This window comes from Manis javanica, chromosome 12 (genome assembly GCF_040802235.1).
Source record: "Manis javanica isolate MJ-LG chromosome 12, MJ_LKY, whole genome shotgun sequence".
Lineage (NCBI taxonomy): Eukaryota > Metazoa > Chordata > Mammalia > Pholidota > Manidae > Manis > Manis javanica.
Window position 1 is genome coordinate 65,285,791 of NC_133167.1, and position 15,407 is coordinate 65,301,197.

Below are 15,407 nucleotides of genomic sequence, written 5' to 3' on the forward strand. Positions count from 1 at the left end.
CTTTGTCCCTTTGGCATTTTAATCAGTTTGTTAGATTTGTTGATGGACAGAAATGCCTACAATATGCCTCTTGTTATTGAAATCCCTTGGCAGATTCTTCTGTGGATTAGAGGTGATTCTCTGATAGTCTATTTTAGCAAGATATCCTGCCTCAGCACATCAAGTTTCTGTATTTTTAAAGTAAGAAACTTGTAACATTGACATAGAATTTGGAAAGGCTATTGAATACATTGAGTATAAAATCTAGTTTGTTCAATTTTAACTTTTACTACAATACTGTGGTGAGTTTCTAAATCAAATGTCTCATTTTCCTGCTTGTATGGACTCAATATTTTGCAGATCACCTTTGGAAGAGTGTTATGTTTTGCAATTGGCTTTCTCTATAATGGCAGCATACTATATCAGTTTGTAACCATGCTACAAGATAAGGCCCACAAATCGCAGTATTCTATGAATAATGTTTAAATATTACCATACCCAAAATAAGAGAGTGCAATCATGGTGAATGATATATTTCTTACAAATAAATAAAGGGTAATCTGCCTTTCTTGAGGTTTACATAGAGTTGCTTTAATAGAGGAATATAGGAATCATTCTACTGTGTCAGTCCCTTGGCCCATTAACCTGCCTTTAGTCTCAGACATACATTTTCTCTTAAGAGCCCTAAGAAGTCTATCATCTGAATTTATCCAGAACTTTGAGTTTTTATACATTTTTTTCTCGACATTATGTTTGGTATACTGCATTTCATAAGTTTACTATGAGCTGAGTAAAGTTACCTCCTTTCTTTTGCTCTTAAATTTATGTTTCAAGCTTCAAGGAGTTATTTTGGTATTCCAGTATTCCAATAATTGGTGTATAGATTTTGTGTACCTTAGAAACTTTGATCATTAACTTCTTAGTTACTGTTGTTTCCAACTAAAGACTTCAGCTTTAGTGTGCTCTCCTGTGCAACATCTCCTCTATAGTTTGATCATTTTGGTTTAATTTTCATTTTTTGGATGGTCCCTAAATTCCTTCCTTTAGTCTGAATGGTGTAATTTATACATCCTGATGAAAGAACCATCTTCTGTATATTTTGCAACACTTCCCAGTATGGTGCCCCGTCTAGGGTGAGAGCTGATGTAAACTGGTTGCAGATTGTTCTGATTCACTGTACGGTTCAAACTATACTCTTAATGGAAGAAATTGTAAATGTGGAAAGGAAAGATCTGGGCCCAGACAGGCCCAGATTCACACTGCATCCATGCTGTCATCCCATTACCTTTAGAAATAAGAATACTTCTCCTCCAGGGCTTTTTTCTCTTGTATGGTATTTTTTCTTTTAGAGGAGTCTGTGCCCTTTATCTTTGTATTTCCATTTCCTGGCACTGATCCTGGTACCGTTCTGCTGTGGTGTAATTTCCAACTTAAATGCTCTCTTTTTTTATTATTATTATTACTTTTTTTGTTATCATTAATGTACAATTACATGAGCAACATTGTGGTTACTAGACTCCCCCCATTATCAAGTCCCCACCACATACCCCATTACAGTCACTGTCCATCAGCGTAGTAAGACGCTATAGAATTACTACTTGTCTTTGAGCTATACTGCCTTCCCCGTGTGCTCTCCCCACCCCATAATGTGTGCTAATCATAATGCCTCTTTTTCTCCCTTATTCCTCCCTTCCCACCCATCCTCCCCAGTCCATTTCCCTTTGGTAACTGTTAGTCCATTCTTGGGTTCTGTGATTATGCTGCTGTTTTGTTCCTTCAGGTTTTGCTTTGTTCTTATGCTCCACAGATGAATGAAATCATTTGATACTTCTCTTTCTGTCCCTGGCTTATTTCAGTGAGTTAAATATTCCCTTTGAAAGAGATTATGGCCTCTAATTTTTGGGTCTCATTTTGCTGTGGAAATTTTACCAGTAATTTATACTTAGTACTGGAATTTAAAAAGTAGTAGTGTGTGTCTGGATGTCATAAAATTACAAATCTGTTAGTCAAGGACTCTCCTTTAGTACTTTTGAAGTAAACAATAGGTCTTCTTTGTGGCAAGTGAAGAAAATATTTTTGATTAATAATAGTGATAAACCATGTATTGCAGTTTTTTATAAGTTTTAAAGCATTATATAAATTCCAGTTGTTATTATTATTAGAATTTTCAGTGAGTACTAGGTATTATTACACTCCCTCATGAATAAAGAAACATGCAGAGGGTAGAGTGGCTTGTTCAAGGTTGGACAGTGTGGTAGAGTTAGGACTTCACCCATCTACTGGTTCCAAGTTTGGTGACTGTTCTTCATGAAGGACTTCATAGGAGGAAGTCCTTGTGCAAATTTAAGAGAAAACCAGAGGCCTGTGCCACAAGCCAATAGTTTGCTTCTTTAATCCTTATTTTATAGGTGGATAAAAATGGGTGCTTTATTGCAAATGCAATGGGACTGAAAGAAAGGCTATTTTAGGGGAAAAAAAAGAGGGCTGAGACTTTGGATTTATTCTATGTGAACACCCTGGAGCCAAGCCTAAAGTCACCACTACAACGGCCTCATGACTTTGCCAGCGGACCTTTTCAGAAAAAAGCTGGCAGGGCGCGAGCATGCAAGCAGCTCTTATAGAAAGGAATGACAGAAAGGAAGGGCAGTTATTTTTAATCAACTCTTTGTTTGTTTGTTTTATTAAGTACAAGTAATTAGTGAAATAGGATTTGTTAAGAAAAGAGAACCAGATGTATAGCTCATTGTTTATGGAATCTTTTAAGTCACAAATCCTTCAGCATTCATGGCCCTAAAATGAATCTCACATATGTGTGGGAGTTTTACAGTGAGGTACCCTTTCTTATTTCTGTCTACCTTGTTCATTTATTGCTATGTGTTATTTATAGAAGAGTATAATAAAAAACCCTGATAAATCAGAGGAAATTAAGAAAAGAATCTTTATACTTAATTTTTAGTGCTTTGGTCTCCTGTCCATAGACAGATTCATACAAGAAGGAAACGAATGGCTTGGACCAAAGTCTTTAGAAGGTGCTGGTGTAGAAGCAGAAATGGTCTGATCTTATTTTCCTTCTTTGTTTGGAGCTCCTGTGGAAAATGGGAAAGGCAACTGCCATTTCCTGGGCAACATTCACTATCTTCTGCAGTTTTCACATTACTATTCTAGGTTAAGTGTGATGACCATCTCCACTTTACAGAGATTCTAAAGATTGTCAAGAAGCAAGTGTGGAGGATCCAGGATTTTAACCTAGGTCTCAACCCACGCCCATGGTCTAAGAATACTTTTCTTTAGTAATGGAAGTTTACAAAATATTTTTGCCTGAAGGTTACTTAGCTATTTTATTATTTAAAAAAATTATTGTATGGAAGGTTTTAAACATAATCAAAAGCAGAATGAACTGCATAATGAACTCCTTTGTCCTAATCACTCAGTTATATGAATTATCAACTTACACCTAATTTTGTCTTATCAATATCTCTTTATTCTTCTCCCCATCATTTTGAAGCAGTTCTCAGACATCATATAATTTTGTCTTCAATTAAAAATAATTCAATATTTATCTCTAAAAATATAAGGACTAAAACATAACAATATCATGCTCCCACCTAAAAGTTAACAACTGTTCTTTCAAATAATCAGATATCCAGTCAGCTTTTAAAATCCCTGTCAACTTGTTACTATTTTTTATGCTGTAATTTAAATCAAAATCCAAATAAAACCTGTATGTTGGGATTCATTGCTATCTTTCAATTTGTAGATCTGCCTCCCAATCTTGTTTCTTACCCCTGGCAATTTATTTCTCACAGTCTTTGTCTTGCTCATTGCATGCCCAGGTGTTCTTTAACATGTTCTGTGTCCTGTATTTCCTAAAAGTTGATAGCTAGTCTATAGGAAGGTTTCAACTTTGGCACTAATGATATTTGAGGCCAGATCCTTTTTTGTTATAGAAAACTGTCTTGAGTATTGCAGAATGTCTAAACAGTATCCCTGTCCTCTATCCATTAGAAGCCAGAAGCACCTTTCAGTTGTGACAACCAAAATGTCTCCAGAAAATGTTCTAATTTCAAAAGAAAAAAATGTCAAATGTCCTACAAGAGCAAAATTCCCCTCCCCTGGTCCAGCTGAGAATAGCATTAGTCTAGAGGCTTGAACAGATGCAAGGATTTGTGTGTCTGTGTGTGTGTGTAGGGGCAATGATACTTTGTTAATCTAACTGGACTGATGTCTGATTAAACAACAGTATATATCACGATTTACATATAACAAGGTATGTATTTATATTAAGAGGCACCTAATATCTGTCTCTTTGTGATGTTAGCATCTACTGATGATTATTGCTGAGATTTGTTTTGTCATAGAGATACTTAGCTATTTTAAATGTCACTTCAGCTATATAGTAGCTGTTTATTAGTTGTTTTAAATTAGAATGTTCCTACATGATGAAGGATTAAGTGAGGCTTGGCTAGATACCATTTTCATGAGATATGACACTTTATTCTATTGTTTCTGCAGTCATGATACATAGTAATAATTACTTATTAGAATTTAGAATTTAGAATCTGCCTATGAATGTGACTTTTATTTTTCTGTTTCTCGAAGATAAGGTTGTCTGTAGGAACATGTCTTAATACATTAAGCACCCAGAAACCACTTAAATATGGTAATGAATGCTGGAAAAGCTCCAACCAGAGAAGTCCACCAAAAAGTCTAACAAAAGAAGGACTTAATTATTTTTCCCAAATATTTGAGGTAATCATAGTCCTGTGTGTTGGTTCAGACACCTAAGTTATAGTCACTGCCCTGTCAAGCTTCTAAAATCAAAATGTGAGCTTCAGGACAGAGCACCTGTGTCTCTTCTAGGCATTCCTTTCACAGAACAAAGAATGGTGTGTGAGAGTTCTCTCAGGGAGGCTGGGAGGGGAGGGAGAAGAACGGGTGAGATAGTGAGGGAGGCAAGGGCACGAAGGTCTTGATAAAAAGATTGTCCTTGAAATAAAATTGGTGTAGTATGAAAGGTTCTTATGTATTTGGTTTTTGTCTGCTGTGTTCCACTATGCATAAGGTATTTTTCGTTATTCTACTGTTTGAGAACTATTTCTGCATGTATATTTTCCTATTTCTCTGTTAAAAGCTGTGAAACAGGTGAAAGCTCATTTTTCTTAAATTATTTTGCTCTCCAATCTGGCCATCTGTAAAATGGCATCTGCTATTAAAGCGTTGTCAATTAATTTTTTTAAGGAACAAAGGGCTTCAAAACTGTAGTACATTTGGCTTCTAATGGGATTAGCATCAAGAAAAAGCCACTCATGCAGACAGTCTAAGATAAAAATCAGAACAATGCTAGCACTTATGGGTCATTCCTTTATTATATTGCAGTGACTTTAATTTGCCCCAGAGTAGTATGTTTTTTTCCCAGTTAAGTAAACAGATTATTTTGTTTTTATCAAGTACCTTATTAGAATGATTTTGGTGCAAAACTATTGCTAATGATCATTGGTTTGCAGTACTTTTCTTTTTTACTGAGAGATGCCAAGGAAAGGGTAAAACCCCTGTCACAATGAAGGCTTTCTTGCTGGTGATCAGCGGGACTTGGTCAGCTTGCAACTGGGGCTGCTTTGTCCCTGAGGTTTTCTTTCTGTTGACTTTCAGTTCTTTAGAATTTAAACATTTTCCTTTATATACTTAACTGCTGAAACTCCAACCAGGGGGACAACTCGGGGGGTGGGATAGAGAGGGCGGTTAGGTCATTCTGTGGACTGTGAGGGCTCGTGAAGAACACGCTGTTCTTCAAGCACAGCTCCGTGTTTGAACTGCCCGGCAGACTTGGCTCTTAATGTCCTCTCGCTGCTGGAAGGGAGGAGGAAGCAGCAGAGACCTACCCCGTTTTACAGATCTCACCACAGATGCAATTTTTTAGTCTTCTTACAGTTGAGATAGGATTCAGAACCCTGAAACCTTGAGGAAAGAAAAATCCTTATTTGGTCTTTATCATACAAGCACACCGTAAATACCTCCGATCTCTTAAAAGACCCTGAGGTCCCTTTCAGCTCTTGCCTAGGTTCTCTACTCCCTTTTAGAACAAAGTTACCAGAATTGTCTTTAATCACTGTCTCCATTTCTTCTCCTTTCTTACTTGAACTCACTGAAAATAGTCCTTCAGCTCTGTCAGTCTCTTGAAAACATTTTTGTCAATGCCACCAGTGGCTTCCATTTTGCTAAACCTAATGGCTCTTGTTGAAGCATCATTTTATCAGAGAGCTGCTCCTGCCACTCTTTATCATTGTAGCCTGCTATATTTCCATAGCATTTTTTTCTTTTTGACATTTATTTTAATGTCTGTCTTTCCACTTTCCCAAATAAAATGTGAATTCCATGAGAGCAGAGTCATGAAGCCTGTCACTTTGTCTCTAGTACCTGGCACTCCTATAGGTATCCAACAATTCACTGAATGAAATATTTTTTTAAAAGCTGTGGGAACTTCTACTTCACTTGTAATTTTATTTCTTTATCTAGTTCTTAGCACAATCTAGGAAAGTGGATTTCAATAAATATGTATTGGCTAGAATAAAATTTTAAGTAAGAGGAAGGTAGCACTCTGTAGAATAACTGGCTTCTGGAGTACTGATGCTCACCCGGCGATGATTTGCTGACAAGTAAGTACTCAGTTACCTGGAGCCAGGCTCCTAGCAGGAGCACTGAACCACACTATGTCTAGCAGTGATTTCAAAGTGGCCACTTTTATAATTCTGGGGTGCAGCTAGTCTTCCTGTCTCTTCAATTAGACTTTGTTTTGCTCAGATGAGTCACTGGGGATAACTGTAAGGAAGAGATAGGAATGGGACTGAGATACTGTGTGGCTCTGAATGAATATGTACAAGCCCCTTAACTCCTTCAATATAGAGCACATACCACTAAGCCTGGTGCACATTATAAACATTTGTCCACCTATGAGAAGCCATCTTACTTCTTTGCACTACCCCTTAGAGCACTTGATGTGCAATTTTCCATCTGTTGCTCAGTTACTCCTATATTAGGGCTCATGTGAAATTTTTACTATATTTAAGAATTTATAACTATGTCAGTCTACCTCTTCTGCAGTTTTGGCAGCAGTTCTGTGTATGGGAAGAAAGAGGTACTGTAGATCCAAAACCTTTGGAGCCAGCTTCTCAGGCACATTTCTAATTTAGGTGTAAGTTCAGGTCACCTTAGATAAAGACCAGATAGGAATTTGGGATTTATGACCCCGTAGCTCAAAGAGATCAAATTAAAGAAAACTATATAATGCAATCTATTTCCCTTCTTGGCTTCAGTTTCCTGAAAGCTACTCATACTAAACATGTTAGTCCAATTCCACTAGCCCATGGAATGACTATCTTTGCTTTCTCTTTCCAAGGTACTGAATTGCTATTTCCATTCCATATAAATCTTAGTATGTGTGTAGCCATTTCAAATTATTTTTGGGAAGGGTCAGGAAATGCCTCTCTGTTGCCCTCTTGGATGTTGCTTCATTCCCAGGTGTCTGTCCGTGGCGGTGGTCACTTCAGGGACTTGAATGTGACTGGGGTAGGGGATGGATTCCCTGCCTCTCTGTGGCCTGTTTTTTTTTTGGTATTGACTCTCTTGTTTGTCCTGGTGCTACTGGAAAGCTCTGTTTCCTAGCAAAGCGTTTTCTGGAATTCCTAGATTATAACAGATTGAAGCCTTCAGTAGAACATGCCATAAATTGCTGAAATCTAGAGTTGGCTTCACTTCTCCATGCTTTCCAAAGTGGAATGGGAAACTGAAAAGAAGAAAGAAAACCTTTTTTCCCCTTGGGTTATTTCTTCTCTTTCTTTTTGTCCTATCTTTTTAAGATTTGCTTTTCCTTTCATTCAATTTCATTCTGTCTCCTTCAGTTTTATGCTTCTTCCTATCACTTACTCTGGAGCCTGTAAGCAGTAGCTGTATCTCTGTATCTATTATAGTGGTTAGGAACATGTGTTGTGGAGCCAGATTGCCTGATTTTGAATTCTGGCTCTTCATTTTACCAGTCGTATGACCTTTTTCAAATTAATTAACCTCTCTGTATCTCATAGAGCTATAATATATAAAATCCATAAAAAATAAATCTTTAAGGCAGAGCCAGGATGGCGGCGTGAGTAGAGCAGTGGAAATCTCCTCCCAAAAACACACAGAGCTATGAAAATATAACAAAGAAAAATCTTCCTAAAATAGAGACCACAGGACACAGGACAACATCCAGACCACATCCACACCTGCAAGAACCCAGCGCCTTGCGAAGGGGGTAAGATACAAGCCCCGGCCCGGCGGGACCTGAGCGCCCCTCCCCCCGGCTCCCAGCGGGTGGAAAGAAACCGCAGCGGTTTTTTTTTTTTTTGGCGAGTGCTTTTTGGAAGCCTTAAAGGGACAGGGACCCTGGTGCTAGGGAGGCAGGGCAGCGGGACTGGTGAGTGGGTGCCTGGGACCGGCGCCTGAGGACAAAGAATATCGCACGTTTTTCCCTGCGGGACCAGTGGGCAGGTGCTTTTTGGAAGCCTTGAAGGGACAGGGACCCTGGTGCTAGGGAGACAGGGCAGCAGGACCAGTGAGCAGGTGCCTGGGAACGGCGCCTGAGGACAAAAAAAAATCGCGTGTTTTTTCCTTTTTTTTTTTTTTTTTTCTGTTCCCTCTCTCATTGTTGCTATTGTTGTTTTGGTTTAGAGAGTGCTTTTTGGAAGTCTTAAAGGGGCAGGACAGGTCACTTAGACCAGAGGCAGGGAATCTGGGGCTCTCTGGACACTCTAACCCCCTGGGCAGCAGGGAGCACAGAGGCCCCTTATGGAGATAAATAGCCTCCCGGCCGCTCCCCCTCCAATGGGGCTCCACCATTTTGGAGGAGCAGCCCCAGCCAGGCCACGCCCACAGCAATAGCGGAGATAAACCCCATAGCAACTGGGCAGGAAGCAGAAGCCCTGTCTGCACACAGCTGCCCAGCACAAGCCACTAGAGGTTGCTATTCTCCCAGGAGAGGAAGGCCACAAACCAACAAGAAGGGAAGCTCTTCCAGCGGTCACTTGTACCAGCTCTGCAAACTATCTCTATCACCATGAAAAGGCAAAACTACAGGCAGACAAAGATCACAGAAACAACACATGAGAAGGAGACAGACCTAACCAGTCCTCCTGAAAAAGAATTCAAAATAAAAATCATGAACATGCTGAAAGAGATGCAGAGAAAAATGCAAGAGCAATGGGATGAGATGCAGAGAAAAATGCAAGAGCAGTGGGATGAAGTCTGGAAGGAGATCAGAGATGTCAGGAAGGAGATCACAGAGGTGAAACAATCCCTGGAAGGATTTATAAGCAGAATGGATAAGATGCAAGAGGCCATTGAAGGAATAGAAGCCAGAGAACAGGAACGTATAGAAGCTGACATAGAGAGAGATAAAAGGATCTCCAGGCATGAAACAACACTAAGAGAACTATGTGACCAAGCCAGAAGGAGTAATACTCGTATTATAGGGATACCAGAAGAGGAAGAAAGAGGAAAAGGGATAGAAAGTCTCTTTGAAGAAATAATTGCTGAAAACTTCCCCAAACTGGGGGAGGAAATAATTGAACAGACCATGGAATTACACAGAACCCCCAACAGAAAGGATCCAAGGAGGACAACACCAAGACACATAGTAATTAAAATGGTAAGGATCAAGGACAAGGAAAGAGTTTTAAAGGCAGCTAGAGAGAAAAAGGTCACCTATAAAGAAAAACCCATCAGGCTAACATCAGACTTCTCAACAGAAACCCTACAGGCCAGAAGAGAATGGCATGATATACTTAATACAATGAAACAGAAGGGCCTTGAACCAAGGATACTGTATCCAGCACGACTATCATTTAAATATGATGGCGGGATTAAACAATTCCCAGACAAGCAAAAGCTGAGGGAATTTGCTTCCCAGAAACCACCTCTACAGGGCATCCTACAGAGACTGCTCTAGATGGGAGCACCCCTAAAAAGAGCACAGAACAAAACACACAACATATGAAGAATGGAGGAGGAGGAATAAGAAGGGAGAGAAGAAAAGAATCTCCAGACAGTGTATATAACAGCTCAATAAGCAAGCTAAGTTAGGCAGTAAGATACTAAAGAAGCTAACCTTGGACCTTTGGTAACCACGAATCTAAAGCCTGCAATGGCAATAAGTACATATCTCTCAATAGTCACCCTAAATGTAAATGAACTTAATGCACCAATCAAAAGACATAGAGTAATAGAATGGATAAAAAAGCAAGACCCATCTATACGCTGCTTACAAGAAACTCACCTTAAACCCAAAGACAAGCATAGACTAAAAGTCAAGGGATGGAAAAACATATTTCAGGCAAACAACAGTGACAAGAAAGCATGGGTTGCAGTACTAATATCAGACAAAATAGACTTCAAAACAAAGAAAGTAACAAGAGATAAAGAAAGATACTACATAATGATAAAGGGCTCAGTCCAACAAGAGGATATAACCATTCTAAATATATATGCACCCAATACAGGAGCACCAGCATATGTGAAGCAAATACTAACAGAACTAAAGAGGGAAATAGACTGCAATGCATTCATTTTAGGAGACTTCAACACACCACTCACCCCAAAGGATAGATTCACCGGGCAGAAAATAAGTAAGGACACAGAGGCACTGAACAACACACTAGAACAGATGGTCCTAATAGACATCTATAGAACTCTACATCCAAAAGCAACAGGATATACATTCTTCTCAAGTGCACATGGAACATTCTCCAGAATAGACCACATACTAGCTCACAAAAAGAGCCTCAGTAAATTCCAAAATATTGAAATTCTACCATCCAATTTTTCAGACCGCAAAGGTATAAAAGTAGAAATAAATTCCACAAAGAAAACAAAAAGGCTCAGAAACACATGGAGGCTTAACAACATGCTACTAAATAATCAATGGATCAATGAACAAATCAAAATAGAGATCAAGGAATATATAGAAACAAATGACAACAACAACCCTAAGCCCCAACTTCTCTGGGACGCAGCGAAAGCAGTCTTAAGAGGAAAGTATATAGCAATCCAGGCACACTTGAAGAAGGAAGAACAATCCCAAATGAATAGTCTAACATCACAAATATCAAAACTGGAAAAAGAAGAACAAATGAGGCCTAAAGTCAGCAGAAGGAGGGATATAATAAAGATCAGAGAAGAAATAAACAAAATTGAGAAGAATAAAACAATAGCAAAAATCAACGAAACCAAGAGCTGGTTCTTCGAGAAAATAAACAAAATAGATAAGCCTCTAGCCCAACTTATTAAGAGAAAAAGAGAATCAACACAAATCAACATAATCAGAAATGAGAATTGGAAAATCACGACAGACTCAACAGAAATACAAAGAATTATTAAAGACTACTATGAAAACCTGTATGCCAACAAGCTGGAAAACCTAGAAGAAATGGACAACTTCCTAGAAAAATACAACCTCCCAAGACCGACCAAGGAAGAAACACAAAAGTTAAACAAACCAATTACGAGCAAAGAAATTGAAACAGTAATCAAAAAACTACCCAAGAACAAAACCCCGGGGCCGGACGGATTTACCTCGGAATTTTATCAGACACACAGAGAAGACATAATACCCATTCTCCTTAAAGTGTTCCACAAAATAGAAGAAGAGGGAATACTCCCAAACTCATTCTATGAAGCCAACATCACCCTAATACCAAAACCAGGCAAAGACCCCACCAAAAAAGAAAATTACAGACCAATATCCCTGATGAATCAAGATGCAAGAATACTCAACAAAATATTAGGAAACAGAATTCAACAGTATATCAAAAGGATCATACACCATCACCAAGTGGGGTTCATCCCAGGGATGCAAGGATGGTACAACATTCGAAAATCCATCAACATCATCCACCACATCAACAAAAAGAAAGACAAAAACCACATGATCATCTCCATAGATGCTGAAAAAGCATTTGACAAAATTCAACATCCATTCATGATAAAAACTCTCAGGAAAATGGGAATAGAGGGCAAGTACCTCAACATAATAAAGGCCATATATGATAAACCCACAGCCAGCATTATACTGAACAGCGAGAAGCTGAAAGCTTTTCCTCTGAGATCGGGAACCAGACAGCGATGCCCACTCTCCCCACTGTTATTTAACATAGCACTGGAGGTCCTAGGCACGGCAATCAGACAAAACAAAGAAATACAAGGAATCCAGATTGGTAAAGAAGAAGTTAAACTGTCACTATTTGCAGATGATATGATACTGTACATAAAAAACCCTAAAGACTCCACTCCAAAACTACTAGAACTGATATTGGAATACAGCAAAGTTGCAGGATACAAAATTAACACACAGAAATCTGTAGCTTTCCTATACACTAACAATGAATCCATAGAAAGAGAAATCAGGAAAACAATTCCATTCACCATTGCATCAAAAAGAATAAAATACCTAGGAATAAACCTAACCAAAGAAGTGAAAGACTTATACTCTGAAAACTACAAGTCACTCTTAAGAGAAATTAAAGGGGACACTAATAAATGGAAACTCATCCCATGCTCATGGCTAGGAAGAATTAATATCGTCAAAATGGCCATCCTGCCCAAAGCAATATACAGATTTGATGCAATCCCTCTCAAATTACCAGCAACATTCTTCAATGAATTGGAACAAATAATTCAAAAATTCATATGGAAACACCAAAGACCCCGAATAGCCAAAGCAATCCTGAAAAAGAAGAATAAAGTAGGGGGGATCTCACTCCCCAACTTCAAGCTCTACTACAAAGCCATAGTAATCAAGACAACTTGGTACTGGCACAAGAACAGAGCCACAGACCAGTGGAACAGATTAGAGACTCCAGAAATTAACCCAAACATATATATGGTCAATTAATATTTGATAAAGGAGCCGTGGACATACAATGGCAAAATGACAGTCTCTTCAACAGATGGTGCTGGCAAAACTGGACAGCTACATGTAGGAGAATGAAACTGGACCATTGTCTAACCCCATATACAAAGGTAAACTCAAAATGGATCAAAGACCTGAATGTAAGTCATGTAACCATTAAACTCTTGGAAAAAAACATAGGCAAAAACCTCTTAGACATAAACATGAGTGACCTCTTCTTGAACATGTCTCCCCGGGCAAGGAAAACAACAGCAAAAATGAGCAAGTGGGACTACATTAAGCTGAAAAGCTTCTGTACAGCGAAAGACACCATCAATAGAACAAAAAGGAACCAACCCTACAGTATGGGAGAATATATTTGAAAATGACAGATCCAATAAAGGCTTGACGTCCAGAATATATAAAGAGCTCACACGCCTCAACAAACAAAAAACAAATAACCCAATTAAAAAATGGGCAGAGGAACTGAACAGACAGTTCTCTAAAAAAGAAATACAGATGGCCAACAGACACATGAAAAGATGCTCCACATTGCTAATTATCAGAGAAATGCAAATTAAAACTCAATGAGGAATCACCTCACACCAGTAAGGATGGCTGCCATCCAAAAGACAAACAACAACAAATGTTGGCGAGGCTGTGGAGAAAGGGGAACCCTCCTACACTGCTGGTGGGAATGTAAATTAGTTCAACCATTGTGGAAAGCAGTATGGAAGTTCATCAAAATGCTCAAAACAGACCTACCATTTGACCCAGGAATTCCACTCCTAGGAATTTACCCTAAGAACGCAGCAATCAAGTTTGAGAAAGACAGATGCACCCCTATGTTTATTGCAGCACTATTTACAATAGCCAAGAATTGGAAGCAACCTAAATGTCCATCGGTAGATGAATGGATAAAGAAGATGTGGTACATATACACAATGGAATACTACTCAGCCATAAGAAGTGGAAAAATCCAACCATTTGCAGCAACATGGATGGAGCTGGAGAGTATTATGCTCAGTGAAATAAGCCAAGCGGAGAAAGAGAAATACCAAATGATTTCACTCATCTGAGGAGTATAGGAACAAAGGAAAAACTGAAGGAACAAAACAGCAGTGGAATTACAGAACCCAAAAATGGACTAACAGGTACCAAAGGGAAAGGAACTGGGGAGGATGGGTGGGCAGGGAGGGATAAGGCGGGGGGAAGAAAAAGGGGGGTATTAAGATTAGCATGCATGAGGGGGAGGGAGAAAGGGGAGGGTGGGCTGCACAACACAGAGAGGACAAGTAGTGACTCTGCAACATTTTGCTAGGCTGATGGACAGTGACCGTAATGTGGTTTTTAGGGGGGACCTGATATAGGGGAGAGCATAGTAAACATAGTATTCTTCATGTAAGTGTAGATTAAAAATTAAAAAAAAAAAAGAAAGAAAGAAAGAAAAGGGGGATTACTCCTTGATAGGATAAAACTATTGGTAAATCAAAGATCAACGCATGCTTTAAATATCCTTAATGTTGATCACTTAAAGGGTGTCAGATGATCAGTTATGGAGGTACTCTTTTCTGATAATATTACTTTGTCTTAATAAAAAAAAAAAGAAAGAAAAGCATTCCCTGTGTGCTGACCTCCAGTGAGTTCTGCACAGTGGTATAGAGGGCATGTCAAAGTGTGGGCAAGGGGTCTGTTTGTTTCTATGCAGAAGATCAAGGCCTAGCTTGGATACCCAGAAAATGAACTAAGATACGATATTAGGAGGAGCTTCCGGCATCAGCACTCTCTGGAGGACTTGTGCCGGGTGATGATCATCAAAAAGCCTCCACAGGGATCCGGATGATGCTGCGGTTGTGGCTGCATCCAGCCCACCGTCTCCTGGACTTGCCATAGGAATGAGGAGGGAGATGTCTAGGCTGGCATGTGCATACAGTGAGACAACGAATTTGACCGGATCTGTACTGTTGGAACTCAACCAGGAGTTGGGAGGGGTGCAAGTTGTAGCACTCCAAAATCTCATGACTATAGACTATCTACGGTTAAAAGAACATATGGGATGTGAACAGATCCCAGAAATGGGCTGCTTTAATTTGTCTGATGGTTCAAGTACAGTTGGACAATATCCATCATATCATAGATAAATTTTCACAAATGCCTAGGGTGCCTAAATGGTTTTCTTGGCTTCACTGGAGATGGCTGGTAATTATAGATTTGCTTTGTTTATGTCACCGTATTCCTATTATGTTAATATGTGTGTGCAAATTAGTTAGTAGTTTAAAACCTATACATACTGAAAGGTACTCCACAAGAAGATATGTCAAAGAAATAATCAATCCTCCCATGTTTCCTTCCATATGCTACATCTATAGCTTTTCTTCTTCCTTCCTAATTACAAGCCTTAAATAGAATTCGTGCCTCATATTGAATTTACCGAGTATCATAATTCCTCCAGGTGGTAAAGATACCTCGAGACAAGTGCTGGGCATAGAAGCCACAGGGTATAAATCTTCAAAGA

The 15,407-nt window shown here is 39.0% G+C and overlaps 1 protein-coding gene across 2 annotated transcripts in view; it reads left to right on the forward strand.

Annotated features, from left to right (window-relative positions):
- The window catches only part of LRP2 (LDL receptor related protein 2), a 246,494-nt gene that overhangs the window by 41,243 nt on the left and 189,844 nt on the right, over positions 1 to 15,407 (forward strand). The window lies entirely within an intron of this gene.